Here is a 24,668-nt window from a genome sequence, read left to right on the forward strand (position 1 = left end):
GCCACGGGACACGGTCGCGGGGCTCAAGTGCAGGGGTGGCTTCCATTCTGCGAGAGAGTGTGACAGATTCTCGGAGGCACTTTAGGCTTCAAATACTGCCCTGGGAGTGAGTCGTGTGTTCTGGGATTTGGGGTTCTGCATGTGCACCCTGGCTGATGTGCAGCAATCAAGGTACGCCCCGCGGGAGCAAGTAGGGGAGCCTGCAGAGCCTTAGCCTTGCCCTGGACCACCTGCCAGGGGCTGCCGGTGCTCCGGGGAGCAGGGTGGTCCCTGGGGACAAAGCTGACCTCATCATCTCCCAGGAAGAAGCTGGGGGCACTCTGTGTCCCACGGGGCCAGGAGGCTTTGCTCATGGTGACTTTCTTGTGATGAGGACTGGCATACACAGCAGGCTCGACTCAGTGATTATCCCCTTGTGCACAGAAGAAATGCAGCCCTGCCCCCCAGGTGTTCCGGCCCCTCCACTCGGAGGAGCTGCTGAGCCTTTGGGGGCTGAAGGCCCAGGCCACGGTCCTCTCCACCACACTGTCGAACCCTAGAGCCCCTCCCCAAATTCCCAGGAGACGGTATATTGTGCTGTCCTGGCCTGTCAGTTCTGGCTGAGGGGTGGGGTCACAAGGTAGCTCTTGACCGTTAGTTAATGTGATAGAAGGCCGGCAAGGGGGCATTTGTCCTCCGGAACCGTGACGTGTTGTTTGGCCTCCACTGTGCTTGGCAGCACCTGTAAGAGGCCTCAACCACACTCAGGCAAGTGTGAGCTGCGATGCATACAACTGTCACTAAGGAACATGACTGTTCAGCTAAGAATCTGAGAAAGAGCCTTGAGCATGTGAGCAGGGATGGGTGCCTCTGGGTTCTGCTGATCCCTGGTCCCTGCAGGCTCATTTCTGCCCACCAGCACTTGCCCCACCATAGGCAGGCAGCATTGGCAGCCCCCATTATAGTCCCCCTGATGAGCAACGCAGTAGAAGGAAGGCTTCTCTGCCATGCTCAGTATCGGACCCCAGGAAGGATCCACGTGTTGCCAGCTGCCCCACGCCCCGCCTGCAGGAGGCCAGAATGGAGGTGTTTTCCCAATGGCCCTGTCTGGTCAGGGGCCCACCTCATGGCCAGAGGGCAGGTCTGTTTCCAGAAGAAAAGGGGCGCCATGCCATCGGAGCGCTCCAAGCCATATGTCTCCCCAAGCCCAGTGCTGTCTGCACACCAGTGTAGGAGCAGGTGGAGAGGTGTCCATGTCCCTGTGTGGCACACGGAGACTGAGGCTTGGAGAGGTGCTGGACTCCACGAGGTCCAGAGACCAGAGAGAGGGTGGGGGCTAGATCCCTCCAAGGAACCCCACAACTTTATGTTGTTAAGATTTATGAGACTTAGTCACAGCAAAACAAACCCAAATATTCATTTTCCCAGGAGGAAATTATGATTTTAATAGGCAGTGATTCCAATCCCTGAGCACTGTGTAGCAATGAAAGCTGCTCTGCCATCCAGCTCTCACACGCGGCCTAAACACAGAGAAATTCACTGGTCAGCATCCCTGCCCCGCTCCCCAGGTGGGCCCCTGTGCCTGTGCTGTCCCTGCCTGGCAATCCCCTCCTGCCCCGCAGTCAGGTCCTGTCCAGGTGCTCGTACATCCAGGCTGGTCTGGAAATCTGTCAGCCACTGAAAGCAGCATCTCAGGGCAGGACCCATGTCTCCTCTTTCTGGGCGGACGCTGGCCACACTGAATCAGCTCTTCCTGCACTCACTCATTCATTCACTCATCCCTGGTGCTGCCTGGCCCAGGAACACAGGGCAGGAGGCAGAAGTAAGGTGTGGTGGTTCATCTGCTGGTGGCATCTGACTTTGGGGACCCAGGGCTTGCTGCTGGTCTTTTCTGCCACCCTTTGTCTCACAGGTGCCCTGGCAGGGCAAGGAGAAAAGGAGGAGGGGCCCTTGCCATCTATAGCCAATCTCTTCTGTTAAGAAAACAGCTTTCCTGGCAGTGCCTCAGCCACAATAGGTGGGTGGGAATGCAGGGGACAGCCTGGCTCCCGTGGTCAGACCCTCTGCTGGATGGGCTCCTGTTCCTCTGAACAAGTGGGGGCCCCATGCCCCGTCAGACCCTAGTAGTGGCTCCCCTCATAGAACTGAGGCACAGGGACTGGGTGGAGGGAGCAGAGCCCCCCGGCCAAACACAGAGTTTCCCTGTCTGAGGCTCAGCCTCTGCACCTGGGAAGTCAGTGGTTTCACCTGGCAATCTCAGGGGTCTCTTCTCCTGTATGACAAGCCCCCTCCGCCCTCCCATCCTCAGAGCCAGGACAGCCCTGCTGGCGGCATCTTTCCTTCTCTGTGTCCTGACACTGAGGGGCACAGGCAGAGGACAGTAGTGGCAACACCCTGGGTAGGGTGTTGGGATAGGGACACAAGGGAGATCTAGGGACCCCAGAGGACAGGAGGGTGTACCACCAGCACACACTTCCTGCTCTGCTTCCTCATCACCTACTGTTGCTCCTAGGGAAGGGAGACTTTTATGGGCTTATTTAAGGGACAAACCAGGAACAGGTGGCTTTCTCTTTGCAGGCAAGGATGGCCATTCATTTCCTCGGCCACTCATTCAGCAGCAAACAAACACAGCTAGCTCTCTGTGGGTTCAGGATTCTTCATACCCCAGAACACAGTGGGGGCTGGGAGCCAGAGCTATAACATCAGGGGTTCCCTACTTCCTGCGGGAACCCAGGAATAGTTGTGACTGGGCTGTTTGAGGGGAGGGCTTGGTGGGGGGGCTCTCAGCAGCCCTGGGAGGAGCTTGTTTTGGAAGCAGCTGTGTGCTTACCTGAGGGGGCTGGAGCTGGAGAGCAGTGAGGTGGGGGACTTTATCTCAGGTGGAGTGACAGGACAAGATTCATCTTGTGGAAAGCTCTCCAGGTGCCCTGCAGAAGGACTAGAGGCCATCCTGGCTCAAGAGATAATAAACGGCCCTGTCGGAGAGGGAGATGGATGTGGGCTTGGAGATCATCCATCCCGGGGCCTGCCCAGGTCTCAGGCTGACAAATGGACCTCTTCCACCTTGGCACCGCAGCAGGCAGGCCTGTTCTTATTGCTCATGCTCACAGAGCTCAGCAGCCTGCAGCAGCTCCCAGCAGCACCCAGCTGCTCCCGCCCAGTGCTCAGTGGGCACAGCGGGGCTTGACAGGGCTGGGAAGTGCCAGGGCACAAACTACTTCCCTGCAGAGGCCATGGGGTGAGGTGTGTGTCAGGACGTGTGGTGGCAGGTGACAGAACACCCCTGCCCCCATTTCACTCAAGGGAGCGCAGGCAGGACCCAGGATCTGAAATGTGTTGGCTGGAGGAACAGGCTCCAGGAAGGGCAAGGATGGGACTGCCTCGAGGCCCCCAGGTCCAGCCAGGGTACTGCAGGAACACCCTCCCTGCTCTCTCCAAACAGATGGCCCAGCAGTTCTACACATGCCTCCTGAACAAAGAAAAGATAGAGTCCTCTGTTCCAGGTCAAGAAATTCCAGAGAAGGATTGTAATTGGCTCAGCTCGGATCACATGCTCTTTTTAAAAAAATTATGTTTATTGATTATGCTATTACAGTTGTAACAATTGTCCCCCCTTGTGCCCCTCCACCCAACACCTCCCGCACATCCTCAGGCAATCCCTGCACCATTGTTCGTGTCCATGGGTCCTGCTTATAAATTCTTTGGCTTCTCCATTTCCTATACTGTACTTTATATCCCCCTGGCTAATCTGTAACTACCTATTTGTACTTCTTAATCCCCTCACCTCTTCACCCACCCCCCACAACCCCTCCCATCTGGCAACCATCTAAATGCTCTCTGTGTTGATCATTCTGTCTGTTCCTCTTGTTTGCTTACTTTGTTTTTAGATTCAATTGTTGATAGATATGATCACCAGTGTTTTGAACCGTGCATCTGATAGGAGACCCCTCTCCACCGGCTGCCAACTCCACCCCTCTTACCAGTTTGGATGAATGGTTGTCGGACCTCCATACAGTTCAATTTTCTGTCAGTTCTTGTTGGTTTTTTTTGTTTCTAAATCTTTGTTGTCCTTAATTTTTGTTGTGTGAGGAGTAGACACAGTGTATCTACATGTTGCCATTTTATTGTTCAGAGTTTCAATCTTCTTTTTCTTTTTTAATTTTATCTTTTAAATATATTTTATTGAGTATGCTGTTACAGTTGTCCCATTTCTCCCCCTTCATTCTCCTCCACCCTGCACCCCCGCTCCCACCCACATTCCCCCCTTTACTTCATGTCCATGTGTCATAAGTTCTTCAGCTTCTACATTTCACACACTAGTCTTGCCCTCCCCGTCTATTTTATCCCCACCGTCTATGCTAGTTATTCTCTGTACCTTCTTCTCCCACTTTCTCCTCCTCCCACTCCCCTGTTGCTAACACTCCATGTGATCTCCATTTCTGTGGTTCTGCTCCTGATCTAGCTGCCTGCTTAGTTTGCTTTTGTTTTAGGTGTGGTTGTTAATAACTGTGAGTTTGCTGTCCTTTCACAGTTCATATATTTTATCTTCTTTTCCTTAGATAAGTCCCTTTAACATTTCATATAATAAGGGCTTGGTGATGATGAAGTCCTTCAACTTGACCTTATCTGAGAAGCACTTTATCTGTCCTTCCATTCTAAATGAAAGCTTTGCTGGACAGAGCAATCTTGGTTGTAGGTCTTTGGATTTCATGACTTGGAATACCTCTTTCCAGCCCCTTCTTGCCTGTAAGGTCTCTTTTGAGAAATCAGCTGACAGTCTGATGGGAACTCCTTTGTAGGTGACAGTCCCCGTATCTCTTGCTGCTTCTAGGATTCTCTCCTTCATTTTAATCTTGGCTAATGTAATGATGATGTGCCTTGGTGTGTTCCTTCTTGGGTCCAACTTCTTTGGGACTCTCTGAGCTTCCTGGATTTCCTGGAAGTCTATTTCCTTTGCCAGAATGGGGAAGTTCTCTTCTATTATTTGTTCAAATAAGGTTTCCACTCGTGGCTGTTCCTCTTCCCCTTCTGGTACCCCTATAATTCGGATGTTGGAACGTTTAAAGATGTCCTGGAGGTTCCTAAGCCTCTCCTCATTTTTCTGAATTCTCGTTACTTCATTCTTTTCTGTTTGGTTGTCTCTTTCTTCCTTTTGGTCCACTCCCTTGATTTGAGTCCCACTTTTCTTCTCATCACTATTGGTTCCCTGTGCATTTTCCTTCATTTCACTTAGTGTAGCCTTCATTTTTCCATCTAATTTGCGACCAAAGTCAACCAATCCTGTGAGCATCCTGATCACCAGTGTTTTGAACCGTGCATCTGATATGTTGGCCATCTCTTGGTCATATTTATTGGCTCTGGGGCTTTGATCTGTTCTTCTGTTTGAGCGATAATTTTTTGGTCAGGTCACACCTGTTACATATGAGGGGTGGAGCCTTAGGTGTTCACCAGGGCAGGGCAACCCAGTAGCTGGGTTGTGATGCTGTCTGTGGGGGCGGGGTCAGAGAGGAAACAATAGTGCCTGCTCTGCTCTCTCTTGGATTTCAGTTCCTTCTGCTGCTTCCCACAAGCAAATTGGGCCCTTCTGGTGCTGGTTCCCGGGTGGGTGGGCTTGTGTACGTTCTAGGACCCTGTGGGCATCTCCAACACATTCTCCTGTGAGGCTGGGAGTCTCTCCTGGCACTTTTCAATCAGTGCTTTTAGGCTTTGTTTCTGGGCGCTGGGGCCCTGGATTGTGAGGTCTGTCTCCCTACCCGTTTTTGCCTGATTTATCTGCGCACGAATGTGTGTCTGCAGTCAGCCAACCACCTTGCACTCCTCGCTGGGTCTGCTCGTTGCCACCCCGTGCCCAGGTCCACCAGCCACCGCTTTTTCCTGCCGAGACCCCTCTCCACCGGCTGCCAACTCCACCCCTCTTACCAGTCTGGATGAATGGTTGTCGGACTTCCATACAGTTCAATTTTCTGTCAGTTCTTGTTGTTTTTTTTTGTTTCTAAATCTTTGTTGTCCTTAATTTTTGTTGTGTGAGGAGTAGACACAGTGTGTCTACTTATGCCTCCATCTTCCCCGGAAGAAAAGTGTTTAATCTTGACTTTTGAATTTATTTACTTAGTTCTCTTTGATAGGGAGTCAAAAGACTTTCAAACCAAAAATATATTAGGATAAAATTCTATTGGGTGACAGGAAAACATGCATGAAGAGTAAAAGGAGCTGTGTAAAAATTCAGGTGTTAAAGAGCTATTCGTGTGTATTTTTCCAACTGCAGATACCCTTTAAAATGTCATTGATATCTCTTTTTAATTTGGTCTGTTGCCTTTTTTGATTAATATGATTTGGTTTTAGAGTAGTTTTGTATTTACAGGAAATTTTAACGGAAATCCTGGAGTGTTCCCAAATTCCACCCCCACTCAGCCCCTTCTATTATTAACATCTTTCACTGGTGTAACAACTTGTTATAGTTAATGAGTCAATACTGATACATTATTACTAACTAAAGTCCAGGGTTTACATCAGGGTTCACTCTCGATATTGTACATTCTATGGGTTTAGATAAAACCCATAGATCCACCATCCACCAAAAACCCATGTATCCACCATCATAATATCATACAGATCAGTTTCACTACCCTCAACACCCTCTGTGCTCCATCTACTCATTCTTTTGTCCCCCAGTTCCTGGCAACCACTGATATTTTTTTCTTTTTGGGAGGGGAAGGGAGATAAAAAGAGATCAATGTGAGAGAGAAACATTGATCAGCTACCTCTCATACACTTCTTGACCAGGGACCAAACTCGCAACCCAGGCACATGCCCTGACTGGGAATCAGACCAGCAACATCTCACTTCGTGGGACAGCGCCCAACCCACTGAGCCATGCCGGTCAGAGCAGCCAGTGATCTTCTTACTGTCTCCATAGTATTGCCTTTTCCAGAATGTCACTGAGTTGGAATCATACAGAACGGAACCTCTTCAGACTGACTTCTTTACTCACAATATGCACTTAGTTTCCTCCAGGTCTTTGCATGGCTTGATAGCTCATTTCTCTTTATAGATGAACAATATTCCATTGTCTGGATAGAGCAGAGTTTGTTTATCTCTTTACCTTTCGAAGGACTTTTCAGTTTCTTCCAAGATTGGGCAACAAATACCCACGTGCAGATTTGTCGGTAGATGTGTGTTCAGTTTTTTTGATAAATAGCAAGCAACATGATTGGTGAATCACATGGTAGGAACAGTTCCATTTTGAAAGAAACTGCCAAACTTTCCTCCAAAGTGGCTGCACTATTTTGCATTCCACCAGCAGTGAGTGAGAGTTCCTGTTGCTCCACATCCTCACCAGCATTTGCTGTTATTAGTGTTCTGTATTTTGGCAATTCTCAGAGGTGTATAGTGGTATCTTGTTTTAATTTGTGTTTCCCCTGTTGACCTGATGTTGAGCATCTTTTCATGTGCTTATTCGCCATTTGCGTATCTTCTTTGATGAGGTGTCTGCTCAGATCTTTTGCCCATTTTTAATTGACTTGATTGTTTTCTTATTGCTGAGTTTTAAAATTTCTTCATATATTTTAGATAACAGTCCTTGATCAGATACGTGGTTTGCAAATATTTTCTCCTAGTCTATAGTTTGTTGTTTCATTCTCTTAATAGTGTCTTTCGCAGAGTAGAAGTCCCCTCTCCAAAATGGAGTGGGGGGAGGGCACTAGATGCTGGTGGAGAGCTGGCTTCCCCTGAGGAGGCTACAACCCAGGAAGATGAGAGAGTAGCTCCTCTTAAGTGACTTGGACTCCTGCCTCTGTGGACACTGGCATGTTGGGACTGCAGGGGGCAGGCACTCACTCCCAGCTCCACTGCTCTCTGTTGCCACCCGCCTGCTCTGCACCCCTCTGTCCAGTACTTCAGGGTGGTGCCTTGCCTTGATGCTGACTTGCCCATGATTGGGTCTCCTGGTAAACGCGTTTTGCCTTGCTCACTAGACTGCATATATCTTTTGGGCAGGGATGGGGTTTTTCTCCCTAAATGTCATCTCACAGTGCCCAGGAGTTGTGACTGGGCCATTGTGACGATATAAGCCAGTCCATGGGAGGCAACAAGGAGACCAAGTGGGTGAGGAGGCAGCATTGGTATTCAACCTCCACCCGTGTTGGCCGTGTGGCTGAGAACAGTTGTGCATCCTGTCAGAGCCTCGGTCCCTACACCTGTAACGTGGAGGTGCCAGTAGCATCTGCCTGGCAGATGGGCAAGAAGTGGGAAAATGAAGAGATGGTGCTCAGCTCAGTGCCTGCCTCTTGCAAAATCTCTTCCATGCCAGACAGCTGCCGTCAGGACTCTCCAGGCCGCGATGTGGCCAGGCCGGACTGGCTGTCAGTCTGACCTGCCGCAGCAGAGGGAGAAGCGCTACCTCTGTCGGCTTCTTTCTTCCCATCAGCCACCGTTTCCACAGGTGGGGACGAGGGAGCCCTTCAGATTGACACAGGGCTCAAGGCATGGTCTCTGTGATTGCAGTTTTATTCTCAGGGTTCAGTCGTGTGTCAGATGGACATTGCAATCAGTAATTTAGCACAAAGAACTGAGACAATGATGTGTTGTTTATAGGGGTCAAGTTGCCGGGGACCCCTGGCCCAGGTTGGGTACGGCTTCAGCTAATGCTCATGGGAATTCGGTGGTTGTTTGGGGAGGCACTTACCTCCCTACCCAGCGGAGAGCCCCCCGGAAGCTGCTTCAGACTGTCTGTTCACCACTCATCACCCCACCTGGCCCATGTTTTTGCATGTTAACATCTCTGAAACCTAGACACATCTAAGGGTTATAACGTGGAGCATGTTCTCAATTTCTTAGAGGCACATGAAACACTGGTGCACTTTAAAATCAATGCTATCTCAGAGTCCATGGAATAAGGGAGTCAGCGTCAACAAACATTGGTGGGTAAAGCATTTGGCCTTAAGCAATACGCCCACCACTTGTAGATTTGCATTATTCCGTGAAATGGGCTCAAGACCCTCTGCTCTTCTGCAGTGACTGGACTGAACCCAGAACGAAACACATTCTGAAAGCCAGGGGAACAGTAGATATCAGACACTGGTGTTACAATTAAGTCATTCACCACACCCCCTCTTATTTCTACAAGGACTGAACCCAGAAGGTCAAGGGTCTAGCAGGGGGCCATGTGGCTACTTGGTGACTCAGCTGACCAGACCTTTGCCCAGTGCCCTTGGAGGTGGAGTGGGAGAGCAGGAGCAGTTCTCCCCTCTCCCAGAGCCTCTCAGTCCGTTTCTGGTTACCTCCTCCGACCAAGGGTCGGAGAGAAACAGACCTATGGTGTAAATCTGGAAGAAGAGGGACATATTTGGCACATCGCCGTGTTTTTATACTTGAGAATTGGGGACCTTGAACCTTCGCATGCAGATTTATGCCAAATGAGATGCAAATCAAGGCCCTGCTCTTCTGAAGTTCTGGCCCCTCTGTTTCCTAAGACTGTGACCCTGGGACCCTCACTTACCTCTAAGAAATAAAGTATGTGTGGGTTGGGGAGAAAGGAAAGAAAAAGACAGTGATTTTACTAAAATGTACATTTTACTAAAATGTACAACTGGGCAAATACATCAGCTATGCCACAAATCATATGAGGTAAAGAGGTAAAGCAGATGGGGATGGGGAGGTGGGGGCACGCCGAGGAAGAGGAGTGAAGTGGGGTGTGAGAGGTCCCCAGGCAGTAGCCTGGGGCATTTGGCATTTCTGCGGGTTGGCAGTAAATGAATGATATGGAAATGAGCGCAAAGTACGTGCAGTTGCTGGGGCCTCTGAGGCCTAAGAGCATGGGATTCTGCGCTTCCTGCATATTCTCCTTGATTAACTTCCGAACCTCCCGCCCCCCACCTCCCGCCGCCGCCACCCCGCTCCGTGGGGTAAGCAGACCCAGGCGGGAGGCAGAGGGAAGGCGCCCCCTTCTGGCCCAGCGTAGAGGCAACCCGACTGTTCCCGGGCCACCCGGCGGGCTGGCAGGAGGCCGGAGGAGGGGCGCCTGCCGCTTGCTTCCCTACCTGACGCCTGACGCTAGGACTCCTAAAACTGATAGGCGGGCAGCCGCCGACTGCTAGAGGTGGGTGTGTGCAGCTACGTGCTCCCTTCAGGCCCCAGATCGCTCGTCCCGGGCGCGGCCTGTGGAGGCGCCAAGGGTGGGCGAAAGCGTGGGGCCCGCTACGCACCGCACCTGCGCTCCCTGCACAGCATCTACACTGCTACCCCCAAGGCACCCGCGTCTCCCCCAGCGGCACCCCGCGCTCCCGCACATTCACTCGGCACTCCCCACTTCGCAGCACTGAGCGCTGCTGTCGCAGGCGACCCCGCTTCGGAGCAGCGCGCATCCCTCTCTCCACCGCACCCCGCGCTCTCTCACTACAGAAAAGAGCTCCCCCCCGGATCCCGCAGCACCCTCCGAACCCCACCCCCAACAAGGCACCCGGCGCACCAGCACACACACCCCACTCCCACTCGTTGGAGCAGCCCTCACAGGGCCGCCAGCTGTACTCCCCGCCCCCCCCCCCAGAGACCCTGGCACAGTTGGTAGGGCGCGCCCGGAGGTCCGCGGCTACCCCAGGGCAAGGACCGTAGAGGCAGCGGGCTGAGGCCCTCCGCCCCCCCCCCCAGCCGGTGCGCTCCCGCTCGGAGCCCGGGCCCCTCTTGGGCGCCAGCGCCCCGGGGCGGAGCCGAGTGCAATGGGCGCGGAGAGGGAGGCAGGTGGCGCAGCGGCGGCGGCGGGGGGCAGGGGGTGGAGGCGGAGCGCGCGGGGCGGGGGCCGCGGGGCCCTGTGAGACAGTCCGGCGAGCGCGCGGAAGCGGGAGCCGGGCGCCCGCGAGCCGTAGGCGCGGCTGCTAGACCCGGAGTGGCCGCAGAGGCCAGAGACCGCCCGGGGCGGTGCTAGCGCTTTGTTCTCGCTCCGGCGGCCGGGCTGGAGGAGCGAGCAGCCTGAGTCGAGCCCGGGGTATGGCCCATGCGGCCGCCCCGCGCACCTCGGCCCCGCCGTGTGCCTAATTCTGGCAAGGCGGGAGAAGACAGAGCGCGGACAGCCCCCAAGTTACGGAGGTGGGGACCGAGTTCGAAGGAAAAGCCACTTCAGGAGCCAGGTCGCAGCAGTGCGATTGCCTCCATCCGCAGGACCTCCGGACCGTAAGTGCCCCGTCCATCCCGTGCGCCGCTGTTGCCGTCGCTGTCCCCTCGACTTCGCCCGTGGCTGCTGTCCTGGGGTCGTCCTGCAGCCCTTCTTGCAACCGCGCCGAGTGCACCGGTGGCTCTCAGCACCCCCCTCCCCACTCTGCAAAGTTGGAGCCCGTGTCAGGGTGGGGCCAACCCTGAACTCAGGGCCCACCCACTTGGGCTGACTGTCATCCCCACCGCCATGCCCCTCAGGTGAACTGAGAGCTTGACCGCCGGGGATGTGGTCAAACTTAAAGTGGGAACTGGGTTTGGAAGGTGGAGAGTCCTGCAGGCTCCCCTGACATATCTGGGCTTCCTGGCAAAGGCCCTGGGCCAGGTGAAGGGGACTGGGAGGGGGCACAAAGGGTGACCCTAGGAGCGATGGAGGTGACCTGGCTGAGGAGGGTGTTCAAAGCTCCATCGAACCCTTCCTTCTCTTGTTTTGGTCCCTGGCTCTGTCCTTCAGGAGAGTGGTGGTCAGGAGTTAGGCTGTCTTGTGGTAAAGTCTTCTCAGACACTCCCAGGGGGTCCTGCCCCCTCTGAATGGATGGGGAGGGGCTTGAAAGCTTTGGGGGGAGGGTTCCTGACAGCCCGCGGTGCCTCCCGGCAGCCCAGCCCCGTGGCAGTGATTATGCTCACACCCTTTGGGGCCAGTCCATCTGCGTATAGGGCAGGCTGGGAGCCAGGCTGTGGGAACAGCAGGGAGGAAGGTGTGAGCCGATGTGGGGGGACAGATGGCTGGAAATTCAGCCCTAGATGGGGTTACATGAAGCAGAAGACAGTGGGGCTGGTGGCAAGCCACACTGCGAGCCACTGGCCTCTGAATACAACCCCGGCTGTCCCTCCTTCCAGCCCCAGGGAACTGTGTGTGTGCTGGGCCCAGGAGCCACAGAGAAGTGGGTAGACCCCTGTATGTGTGGGAACCCTTGCCTTTCCTTCCCCCCAAAAACTGTATCCCCCTCTATTAGAGCCAGGGCCTGTTCCAGAGGCCAGGGAGAAAAATATTTCCTTTAAGAATAGAGGAGACCTTATGTGCTGGTGTATAGTGAGCTGAATAATCAGGCCCTGTCTTTGACCCTGTGGCCAGGATACTGCTTCATTATGTCTAACTGGGTGTGTGTTTCCTCCCCTAGACCCAGAAGCAGGAGGTTCCCTGGACAGCCACCCTCAGAGGACAGGGGTTTGCTGGGAACAAAGGGGGATAGCTATTCTGTGTCCTAGCATTGCAAGTTGTTGCAAGGTTCGAGAAACTTCTTGAGGTTGAGACCCCAGGAGAAAGGTGGGCTGTGCCTGAGAGGGTCCCTCTCTTACCTATGCCAGATGCAAGGCAGCCCCTGGTACCCTGGCTGCAGCACAGGGACAGGAAAGTCCTGCTCTCAGTTCCTGGGCACATTTGTTCATAGAAAGCTGGCACTGTGACGTGCACTGGGGTCAAGCTGTGTCCTTTGCCCCACCCCACCCCACCCTTCTGCCCTCTGGACAAGGGAAGCTCAAAAACTCAGTGGAGCCCAGGAGGCAGAGGGTCCATTCTGTGCAGCCAATGCTGTTGTGCCTGCGTATCGGCATTCTCTGGGTGGCTGTGTGGCCAGGCTACTACTCGCGTGTTGAAAGGGAAAAGGAGAGAAAGAAGATAAGCTTAAGCAGTGGGGACAGATGTGGCATTCCATGCTCCCCAAGAGCTAGACAGACGCAGAGAAGGAGGAGAACATCACATTAGGGCCAATTTTCTGGCGGAATCCAGCTCTCTCTGGTGGTGCCTCGATCTGTGTGTGATGGGAGGAAGGGACAGTCACATGCATGGTACCTGCTTGCCCACAAGCCAAGCTACGGCTGGTGGGTTGGAGGATTTCAGCAAGATGTCTCCCTCCTGGACCCTCTGGGGCTGCCTCAGGCCACCCACTGGCCCTTTTGGTCCCCACATTCTTCCTCTGTCACCAGGTTATCCACATAATTGAGTTACCACCTCCAGGAAATCTCTCTGATTTGGCTCCACATACTTTCATTTCTGCATGACTGGAAGAAATTAATTTTCCTTCCTACGCAAGGATCTGGAGACTCCGGAAAGCTGGGTCACTAATCTGAAAGATTCAAGCCAGCAGGGCTGCCACTTCTCAGAGGACCAGCCAGCCGATTATCCCCCAGGGCAGCAGGAAGGGTGGGGTCTGAGCAAAGCATTTCCCTACTTCCCAAAACCTTCCTGGGGCACCTGGCCTACCTCCCCTTTCCTTGTGGCTTCACGAGTGAGTGGTGTTTAGGATCATCTGATTCATTCTCAGCCTGCTATGGCACCAGGATACTTAGGATACTCAGTGGCTGAATTCAACTGACCTGAATTGCCTCCCTTGTCAGTGAGTGGGGTGCACATGTGTGTGTGTGTGTGTGTGTGTGTGTGTGTGTGTGTGTGTGTGTGTGTGTGTGTGTTAGGAGTCCAAAACAGGGAAGAGGCTTTGCGATGTACCTCCCTGGGGTGTGGTGAAGAGCTAGCTGCGCGTAGTAGGTGCTTCATTAAGGGAGCTCTCAGGGAGGGACCTGGCATTTTCGTGGGGCAGCTCTGTCCTGCTGGTTGCCTCCTGCACTTGGCTGCCCACTGCATTGCTCTGACCAGTCCCTGCCGTCTGTCTGCCACAACAGCACTGAGTGTCCGTGCCTTGTTGAGTGGTTACTGTTGGCCAAGCCCCTCTCGGCACTCCCACTCACTGTCTGAGTCTGCACAACTCCTACAAGTTTGGAGGAATCTTCCCTATTTCACAGATGCCTAAGAAAGGTGCAGGGTCTTCAGGCCCAGGAGGGGAGTCTGGGTTCTGACTGTCCCCTCCCTTCCCCACACAGCATGAAAGTGGCCACCTGGCTTCTGACCCCCACTGCTGTGCTGGTTTCCCTTTGCCTGAGGCCCTCCTGCCCTCATCCCTGGCCTTCCTGTCAGCATTCCTTCTACACCTGTGGGGACAGGTGGCTGACTGCTTTGTGTTGACAGGGGTTAATGCCTCAGATATCAGAACTCTTACCTGGACTCGCATCGGGCATGAGACGCACAGCTGTGACCGACACAGAGGGTTCCTGAGGTCAGGGGGGAGGAAAAGCACCGCTGCCCTGGCCAGGTCACAGGTGCCCAAGGCCAGCCCCATCCTAGCTGTTGCCAGTTCACACCGGAGCTGGGAGAGAATCATTGCTGCTCAAGACCCCTAAGAAGCCGCTGGACATTGTCTGGCATCCAAACACCTCATCACATGGATAGGAAGCTTGTCTGGGCAGCTGGTGTCACCTCCCAGACCTGGAAGGAGGCAGGTGGCCTGAACTCTGTCACTTGTAATGCAAGAGTACAGCCTTGCCATGATTTCACTTACTGCACAGAACTGGCTTCAGGAAGTAGCTGCCTTCTCATTCACTGAGCAGACAGTGAGTGAACACCTGTGCCGTACCAGGCAGGGGCAGAGGAGGAATAACACAGTACCAACAAAAACTCGCTGTGCTAGGCTCTGTGCTGGCAAGCTCCCTGGCACTTGACCTCATAACGACCCTGAAGGGGGGGTACCCTGGCTGCTCATTTTTCTCATTTTCCAGTCAGGGATGCTAAGGCCAAAGAGGCTCAAGAGAGACAGGTGGGCAGGCTCCACACTGCTGCTCCCGTAGGGTGGAGGTTGGCCAGGCCCCTGGAGCTTTCTCCGTTTGGACCCCTGAGGGCCAGTGCGGGGCCCCCGGGCATGTGCTCACTCAGAGCCCCTGGAGATCAGAGGTGCACCCAAACCTGAAGCCACTGCCTGGTCCAACTAGGGACAGGAGGAGGCTGGGAAGTCCTGATTGGTGGGTATGGCCTTGGAGAGTCAGGGCTCACTGGGAGCAGTGCAGAGGGGTTGGCGGGCTCTTTTAGGGACTGTGTAACAGCCTCTGGGAGATTGGGCCTTCCAGGTCCTGGCCAGGCTGGGCAGGCACCACGCTGTGTATTATAAGAAATCAGTCACTCACTGGCTTATTTTGGCTCATGCTTACGGCTCTTGGTCTCCTTGGGACTATTTGGAACAATGAAACGCACCTCCAAATCTTTTCCTGGGGTCCTGCCCCCAGTCTTACAGGAAAAAAGAGCAGGTCTGTTTCTACTTCTGTGGTTCCCCAAGGCTGAGACCTCCTCCCCTTTACATGGGGCCCAGATAAGGCTGAATGGAGGGCAGGGACTGCAGGAGAAGGCCCAGCCCCCAAGTGCCTCTGAGGGCCGCCTTTAGCCAAGAACACTAATGCAAGCAGGGCTCTGCTGTCTGGAAAGAAATTCCTGGAGTGGAAGCCGCCCTTGCAGCATCAGTGGAAAGACCCAGGCAGAGACCTGGCGTTCAGGATGGAAACTTATGATGATGAAAGTGATAAATAATTGGTACCTGGTTTCTACTTGTGAGTTCACAGCCAGACCCGGGACTCGGGGCGTGGGGCTGGGCTGGAGCCTCAGGCATTCAAGAACCAGAATGCACTTCCCGCCACGCTGTTTGCAGCATGGTTTCCTGCAGTAATAAAACAGAAGTTAAGACTTCTGCTTTTTGTAATTCGTGGGACCTCACGGTGAGCCAGATGTCACTGGAAGGAAAACAAAGATGCGTAATAAGGAAGATGTCTCTTCGCCAAGGCGCCAGCGCCCCCTCTGCTGCTCAGCCACACGCTCTCAGCTGCCTGCCTCCGTCCTGTGCGCTGTCCACATACACTGTCAGCCTTCCAGAGCCTGAGGTGCTGGGAGCCACCCAGGCTGCCCCTGGGGCCGGGAGTGTGGCAGACACGGCAGGAGGAGGTCTGGAGAGGATGTCCTAACCCTGGGGCATTCTTCTGTTTACTTGAGCAGAGGAAAGTCCACAGTGAGGGCAGGGGGGAAGGAGGACGGGCAAGACAACAGACCTCTGGACCTCTCAGGGGCGGGTCAGAAGAAGTCCTCTCACGCCAATGGCCCTGGGTGACTGTGGGACTCACAAGGAAGCTCTCTCCCCATGGTCCTGACCTGGGAGCAGCCAGGAAACGGAAGTCCTTCAGCTGCCCTGGGTCCCTCATACAGGCAGGGAGGAGAGGTGTTGAGAGGCGAGGGGGGGGGGTCTTCAAGACCAGAGGAGGCCACAGCTCCTGGCTCGACCCCAGAAACCCCTTCCCCACTCTCTGAGGCAGTGGGGAGGGAAATGGGCAGCATGCTGGCTTCTCTGAGTCCCACTGGCCAGATCTGAACCCCCAGTTCCTCTCCCAGTGGCTGTGTGACCATCAGCAAATCACTCACCCTCTCAGTGTCTTTGGTTTCAAAAGCAAAATGCAGACACAGGGCTCCTGTCTCCTCAGGTTGTGATAAGGTATGAAAGATCCGAGTGTGTCTGACGTGATTTCTGGCTCGTGGGTGTGGTGTCATGTCTGCTGCAGGGCTGGGGGACACTGAGTGTGCCGTCCTGGGGTTCACTGGTGGGTGGAACATTAGACGGCTCTGCACTCAACCGCTGTTTCTCCCTCCCTGCACAGCCCAGGCCCCTGCGTCTGCTGACCCGCCTCCACACACTTAGGGACCCGGCAAGCTCAGGGCCAAGCTCTCCGTGCCCTGTGCCGCCTGAGGACACAGCTTCATTCCGTTCCCTTTCACAGAGAGGAAACCGAAGGCGGGGTCGTCGCTCCTTATAGCTGCTTGGTGGCAGAGGTGGGATTTCCACTTCAGAACCCGGTCATCTAATTGTAGGACCTCTGTGTTTCTGCCACACCAGGTCCCCAAACAGCGGGTGGTGACTTCTCCCCAGGCCTTGGGGTTCCAAAGTCCTAGTCTCTTGCCAGAGGGGCAGCAGCTCTTCCACGGACCATGGCCTGACTGTCACCCTGGCCTCAGGAGCCCTTTATGTGTGACTGCGCCCATGGGTGTGTGCGAGTGTGAGCATATATTGTGTGTGCATGTGCAGGTATGAAAACCAAGCAGAAGGAAGTGTGGCCTCCACTCGACTGCAGTGGGGTGCTCACAGGCCAATCTAGGCAGCCAGAACTGGTGCCAGAACTGGTACCAGCCAAAGCTTGTTTGCTGGCTTTCAATCCCTGCCTGCTTGTCCCAGCCCAGCTGCACTGTAACAATATGGCAACATCGTCTAAGTGTGACTGAGGCTCGTGTGGGAGCCAGTATAGAACTCAGGACAGACTTGCCCCACCCAGAATCTCGCACTCCAGAGACCAAAGTTAGCATCCACTGCAGGTACCCACAAAGGCCCTATCCCTGGATGTCTGTCGCTACACACCCACATGGACAACTGAGGACACATCACTACACACCTGCGTGGACAGTCTCTGGACATAGGCCACTATACACCTACACGCACAGTCCCAAGATGCCTGTCACTACAGAGCTACACAGGCTGTTGCATGCTGCTTGTCACCACAGTACTACACGGACAGTTCCCAGACACCTGTAAGTACACAGCCTACATGGGTTCTTATAGGACACCTGTCATTCTACATCTGCATGGTCTTTCCCAAAATGCCTGTTACTATACACCTACATGGAGTGTCCCGTGATGCCTGTCACTGTATATCCACATTACTCTCCCAGGACCCCCGTACTCTCCATCTACGTGGGTTTGTCATGGGGGAGCCTAGTTTTGGGGGTCAGATGCTCAAAATCTAAACCAGCTTACCTGCTAGCCCTTGACCATGGCATTTTAGTGGCTCCTTGGAGCTTCAGCCTCTTCCTGTCCACATAGAAACCTCCTTTGGAATCTCAACAACCGTGGCTGCTGCACACCTGGTCGCAGGGCCCACCACAGCAGGTGGCACGGTCTGGTCGGGGCAGCTCCCTTTCTCTTTCTGAATCAAAGTCAGAGCTTACAGTGGCCCTGGGAGCTTCTAAGTTGAGGAGATAACTGTGAAGTCCTGGACTCCGTAAACCCTAAGGTCACATGGTTGGAGGGCTTTTATCTGATTCCCACAGGGCCTGAGACCCCTCCGGGGGCCCTGAAGCCCTTTCCTGCGTGGTGTGCCTCACAGTCACAAAGATCTTCAGCCCAGTTAGACCTCCTGGTTTAGGAGATTACTTGGGCAGACCATTCCATAGGGCCCCTCCCGGCCCGCTAAGGGCATACCTGCATATAGGGGGTGTGTCTTTAGGTAGAGATAATGAGGCACCCACACCACCAGCCCACGGCAGCTGCCCTCCCTGCACAATCGCTTAGTCCCCTGTGGACAAGAGCACAGAACCTGGGAGGAGGGCAGCTGTGACTTTCTTACATCAGTGCTGCCCGCAGGTAGGGTCCCAGCCCCTGAGGGAGGAGGGTCGGCCTGGCCCCTCACACACCTGTGCCCTTCACCCTGAGCTCGGGCTCCACAGTCCTGTGCAGTCCGCACACAGACAGGCTCCTGGAGGGAGAGGATGGAGGGGTTGCGGCCTGCCTGTCTCAGTCTCCACACTGGCTTTTTAAAAATTGTGCTAAAATATACAGAACATAAAATTTACCATCTTAACCACTTTTAAGTGTTTGGTGACAGTAAGTACCTTCACATTGTTGTGCAGCCATGACCCCCCTCCATCCTCAGACCTCCTCGGCTTCCCAAACTGAACCTCTGTCCCCACCAAACACCCACCCCCACTCCTGGCCCTCCGGTGACCATCATTTCACTTTCTATTTCTGTGCATCTGACTCCTCTCAGGACCTCACAGGAGTGGACTCATGTGTTTGTCTGTCACTGGCTCATCTCACTGAGCATAGTGTCCCCAAGGTTCACCTGTGCCGCAGCCTGTGTCACAGTGTCCTTCCTCTTGGCTGAATAATATTCCATTATATGGGGAGCACGTCTGGTTTATCCTTTCTGCTGCTGCCAGACCCTGGAGTTGCTCCTCCCTCTGGCTGTTGTGAGTAATGCCGTTATGAATGTGGATGTACAAATATCTGTTCAAAACTGTGCTCTTAATTCTTTTTTGGTGTGCACCCAGAATTGCTGGGTCATGTGGTAGTTTTATTTTGAATTTTTTGAGGAACCTCCACTCCACTGTCTTTAACCCTTTTTGGGTGTGCAGTTCAGTGGCACTCAGCACATTCACGATACTGCGCAACCATTACCACCATCTGGTTCCCTGAAGTTCCCATTTCCCCCGAAGGAGACCTCACACCCATTTGTGTTCGCTCCCCATTCCCCTCCCCCACTGCCCGGCAGCCACTAATCTTTCTCTCTCTGTGGATTTGTCTATTCTGGGCATTTCATAGAAGTAGAATCACACAACCTGTGGCCTTCGTGACCAACTTCTTTCACTCAGCACGATGCTCCTGAGGTCTGTCCTTATCAGACATGTCTGCACCTAACCCATTTCTGGTGACGGACTGAGCTTTGACCACATGAATGGGCACATTTTATGTGACTGTCAGCAGCTGATGGCCATCGGGACTGTTCCGACCCTTCGGCAGTTGTGAATAATCTGTTGTGAACGTTTATGTGCAAGTTTTCGCGTGGACACATGTTTAGTTTTCTCAGTTACCACCCTGGGAGAGGAACTGCTGTGTCCTGTGGTTACTCTGGGCTTAAGTCATTGTCCACTGGGTTCTGAGGGACGAGTGAGGTGGGGCTACCTGCTCTGATGACTTAGGCTTCCCTGCACGTGTTGCTGGGTCCTTCCACAGCCTGCGAGGGCGGTCACAGCCATCTTTTTTTCATAGGTGACCACGTTGTGGCCTGGGGTGGTAAGCGCAGTTGCCCAGGGTCACTGGCTGGTGGGGACGCCCTCGCCAGGTGCTTGGAGAGGATTGTTTGAACAGCAGCAGCCAGTCTGCCTGCAAGCTGTCACTGTATTTAGTTCCACAAACAGTTACCGAATCTCCCTGCTACTTGCGTCTAACCTCTGTGGCATGAACAAGACTCTGCCTCTGGTCTCCCAGCGTCCATCCTTGTCCCTCACCTGGGAGGTGGCTTGGGGTCCTTGCACGGCAGCCAGAGGGGTCCCCTTCAAAACCAGTTAGATGTGGCCCCTCCAGGGACAGACCAAATTGTCACAGTGGCTTCGAGGTCACACAATACTCCCCCCCGCCTGGTTTTTTCATGGAAATCCACCTTTCCTGCTATTTCCCAAACTCGCAGGCACGTTGCCACCCAGGGCCTTTACCCTGGTGGTCCCTCTGCCTGCAGTGCTCTCTCCCCGACACCAGCATGGCACCCAGCTGCGTCCACCAGGTCTCACCTGAGGGTCTCCTTTCAGTGAGTGCGCATCCCTGCTATTTCTCCGCAGCACCCCATTCTCCCGGTGCTGTGCCTTCTCTTCTGCATATCACTGCTCGTCTCTCTCCTAGAGGGTCAGTTCTGTGAGGGCAGGACTTCTGTCTGTGTGTTTGCCCCCAGCCCCAGTGCCCAGACAAGTGCCTGACAAGGGATAGGAGCAGGTCCCACCTGACCCCCACCCCCTTGTATCTCACAGTGCTGATGCCCAGGGTCCCCCTCTGGTGGGGATGTCCTCACCGGGTGCTTGGAGAAGCTTGTTTGAACAGCAGCTCATCTGCCTGCAAGCTGTCGCCGTATTTGGTTCCACCAACAGTTATCTCATCGCCAAGTCTGTTTCCCAGAGCCAGCATCACCTCAACGTGCCCTCGTGGGGCCATAGAGGGAGGCAGCAGAGGGTCAGCCTGGGCAGTCTGCACACCTGACATTGTGCACTCCCCAGCAAATGTTTCTCAAGGGCTCGGTCAGGCCAGTCCTCCCTCAGAGGCAGGGCAGGGCATATCCTCACACCAAGTGATCCTAGAAACACTCATAGAACAGGCATCTGCACTTATAGAGAAGCTGTCCAGTCCCTACTGCTGTGGAACAGCCCACCCCAAGCACAGAGGGAACAACCGTGCACCCACCATGTGCCAGGGTGCTCGGGTCAGCAGTTTGGACAGGACCTGGTGGGGACGCTGATGTCTAGAGCCTCGGCCACTGGCCTTGGCAGTTGGGGCTACCCGCACAGGAGGCCTGGTGATGCAGGGTGTCCTGGGTTAATGTTGGTACCAAGTATGGTGGCTATTAACAGAGCACCTCCATATGGCCCCTCCCCCGGCCGCCCAGAACAGGGGACTCCTCATACATAAGGAGCCCATGTAGCATGGGTGGCAGGGGACCAGAGCCCACCTTCTTCAGAGAGATGCCCCAAAAAGTATGGAAGCTGTCAGATATGAAATCAGGACAGGACCCTGGCAGTGTGGCCACCAGCAGCTCATGCAGCTGCTGTCCCTCTGGGCACCCCGGGCTGACCCCACACAGGGCAGGAAGCCTGTGGAGAGGTCCCTGGAGAAGCACAGATGGATCCCCCTCCCCCAGTCTATCTGGACACAGGGAATAATCGGAACACCTAGATCCTGGCCAGAGTGCACAGGATAATAATTGTTTATTTCTCTTCAAATCTGAAGACAGTATAGCCTTCAATGTGCAACAGAAATCGAGTCCCTCCTTCCTCCTCTGACTACACGTCACAGTGGGGGTCTGGACGGTGGACCACAATGACACCAGTTTCCCACTGTGGTCTCCTCCAGACTGAGTCCCAGGAGGCTGAATCTGGGGTGGGGGCAGGGGTCACTGTTACCCAGACGGCGAGATGCTGGCGAGGAGCTGGGTGACACTCAGTTGAGACTCGTCTCCCATCGGAATGCAGCTGGCGTGGAGGCACATTTACCCCTTTCACGAATAGCCATCGCGTGCCTGCCGCTCTCGGGTGCTGTGCCGGAATCGAGCGTGCAGGCCGCTGCCCTCGGTTGTTTGGAGAGAGACGGACAAGAAATGAAGACGGGTGGCGTTTTCTCCACCAAGGACACCAGGGAGGGTCACAGGCAGCTCGGGAAGTTGCTGACCAGTCAGGTCCGGCCTCTTTGATCAAGTGACAGTGAGCTGAGGCCCGGAAGGGGAGGGAACCAAGTGGCCGTCAGGGCACAGCCTCTCTGGCACAGGTGACAGCAGCACCGAGGCCCAGAGGCACCTCTGAGGACCAGTGAGGGGGACTTAGGGGTGGGAAAGCGCAGGGAGGAGGGCAGGGAGGTGACAAAAGGCCAGGAGCCGGTTGTGGACCCCGAGGGCTTTGTCTGGTCAGAGGCTATATGAATGCTAAAGCCCAAAAAGACCGTGTTTCCTGCGAGCCAGGCCCTGTCCTATCATCCTTTGGGGTCTGACTCGCCCACCTGGTAACTACATGGCAGCCACCTATGTCTGAGCCAGACTTCCACTCCAGCTGGGCCCACAGGCCTCCCGGGTGACATCCCCAGCTTGCGGGCCCCGCGGGGACCCTTCAGGTTAAACAAGCCCCTCCGTGCAGGAGCCCGTGGCGAGGCCCCACAGGGCAGTCCCGTAGGCCCATCTTCCACCCACATCCGGCGGTTTCGAGCCTTACCCATGTTCTTCCTAAATAAAGCTCTTGGCTGACCACAGGTCATCTGTGTTGATGTGACACTTGGCGAACCTCCACATCACAGCTTTTCCCCTGGCTTGGCCTGGTGACCACTGCCAAGCCAGCGGAGGTGGAGGGATGGCTGCTTGTCCCCTGATACCTGCACTACACAGTGACGAGCACAAGGTGGACGTTTCAGAGACCAGGCAGGGCCTGCGGGCATTCTACTGGAGTTTGGTGCTGGAGGGGGAGGCTCAGTATTGGAGGAGAAATTTGTTACTCCTTTTAGGAGCCAGAATAACCCTGCTCTGCCCCTCACCTGTGGGCATTGGGCACCTTACTCCTCTGATCAAACCACTTGCCCCAGCTTCTGGAAGCTTTGTGTTCTGGTTGGAGAGTCTTGTCTGAGTGAAGGGGAAAGTAAGCCCTGCAAACACTCCTGGGGCACACATGGCAGCAGGGTGACCCCGCTGCCAGGGACCCTCTTCCTGCCATGTCAGGGGCCCACTGGCAGGGGCAGGCCAGTGTGCGGACACCTTGGAGACAGACAGGGAGCCTTGCCTTTGCCTGTTGTCCTCCTCAGCCACTGTCTTAGAAACAGCCCTATGAAAACTTTCACACACCCCCGGGTGGGGAGGGTGTGCACCCCACAGCCTGGGCAGCAGCTGGGGCCTCCCCACTTCCCAGCCTCGGGCAGGCTATCCTTCAGGGCACCTGGAGAAAAGGGTGCAGTGGCCCCAGAAGTTGATAGAGCTCTGGAGCCTCCAGAAAAATGCATGGCCCAGTTCTGGACATGGTCTGGTGCAGCCCATCTGGGGTCAGAGAAGAAATACCGGAGCCAGCAGGATGGCCTCAGGCATGTCCCCACCCTCTCAAAGCCTGTTTTTCTTGTTGTCAAATGGGACATGGCACCCCCCTCTAGCCTCTAAGCCTCTCACCTTAGGATGACAAGAGCTTGAGGAAGGCAGCCTGGACCCCCACACACACACACACAAAAAAGCCCTGAGGGCTGTTTTGACTCAGCAGATCTCCTTAGAGGTTCTGAGACCATTTGGTGGAAAGAGTCAAAACATCCAGAAGGTTCCTGCACTTGGGAGGGAGGCAGTGGAGCCTGGCTCCTCGCTCTTCTCCCCCAGAGCAGCTGCCACCGCGGCTGCACCAGCCTCAGGCCCATCTGCCTGCCTGGCACCTTCCCAAGTCTAGGGGGAGGGGCCCAGGCAGGGCTGGAGACAGACCCTCTGCCGATAGGGACCCGGCCTGCTGTTCTGGGGCCAGGGGATGAGGGCTCATGGGCGAGTCCACGCGGAGTGCCCCCCCGGCAGGCCTCTGGCCCCCTGCCATGGGAACCAATGCTGAGGTTCTGCCTGGGGGCTGGGACAGTGTGTGGATGCTCGGAGCTCTGGGCTCGGGCACAGTGAGTGCTCACTGACCAGTGGCTTCTAGTTTCTCGCAGGACTGCCCCTCTATTTTACTGTCCACCCTACTGCCCTCATCACCCATGAGAGATGGAGAACATTATTCTGTGACTCTGGATGAGAAATATTCAGCCAGGTGGGATACAGGTTTTGAGGTCAACCACCCCTAATTCATTTACTCAACAGGTAAATCCCTTGCGCCGGTTCTTTCACAAGAGGTTACCAGTAAGTCTTTGTCTGAGGTCACTGGGGTTTAACCTGATGGTGTGGCCGCCTCCACAGCAGACATGACCTCTTTGGTACGGGCCCCAGCCCTTGACTCTGGGTCTACCCCCATGAGTCCCCGCCCAGCCCTTTACTCCTTGGCACTCAGATCCCAGGTGGGGGTGGGGGTGGGCCTGAGATCCCCACAGTCTGTTCCCTGCAGCCATCTCCAGTTTGAAGTCCCGACCAGTGAGTCTCTGGACTCCTCCCTACAAGCCAGCGGGGAGGCCTCCCTGATGTCTGGACCACCCAGGGCTGTGGGACCTCCAGCAGGGTGTTTCTCACCCAAAGGACAGGCCTTGGGAATGGACTCTGCTTCCTGGCTGCCCCTCACAGAGCCTCACTGATGTGGACACAGCCTTGACTTTGTCAGGATGAGTCATCCCAGGACTGCTGCTCCGACCCAAGGGGCTCCCCAACACACTGTGGGGAGTCCCCTGCCCTTAATGACTGTACTGCTATTAGGCTACTTAATTGCTCAAATTGGTTAAAAGGCTCCA

The 24,668-nt window shown here is 54.8% G+C and overlaps 1 protein-coding gene across 5 annotated transcripts in view; it reads left to right on the forward strand.

Annotated features, from left to right (window-relative positions):
* Nucleotides 1-24,668, forward strand: part of CBFA2T3 (CBFA2/RUNX1 partner transcriptional co-repressor 3) — an 87,348-nt gene that overhangs the window by 16,907 nt on the left and 45,773 nt on the right. Inside the window, exon 1 of one of the 5 annotated variants that reach the window (XM_037142326.2) lies at nucleotides 10,845-11,142. The exons of 3 other annotated variants lie outside the window; for them this stretch is intronic. The gene's annotated coding sequence lies outside the window, so the exon portion shown is untranslated. Of the gene's footprint in view, nucleotides 1-10,844; nucleotides 11,143-24,668 lie in introns of those variants that run through there. One more of the 5 variants, XM_037142325.2, reaches the window with a different exon arrangement.

The sequence above is a fragment of the Artibeus jamaicensis genome, unplaced genomic scaffold, assembly GCF_021234435.1.
Source record: "Artibeus jamaicensis isolate MK-2021 breed Jamaican fruit bat unplaced genomic scaffold, CSHL_Jam_final contig_464, whole genome shotgun sequence".
Taxonomy (NCBI): Eukaryota; Metazoa; Chordata; class Mammalia; order Chiroptera; family Phyllostomidae; genus Artibeus; species Artibeus jamaicensis.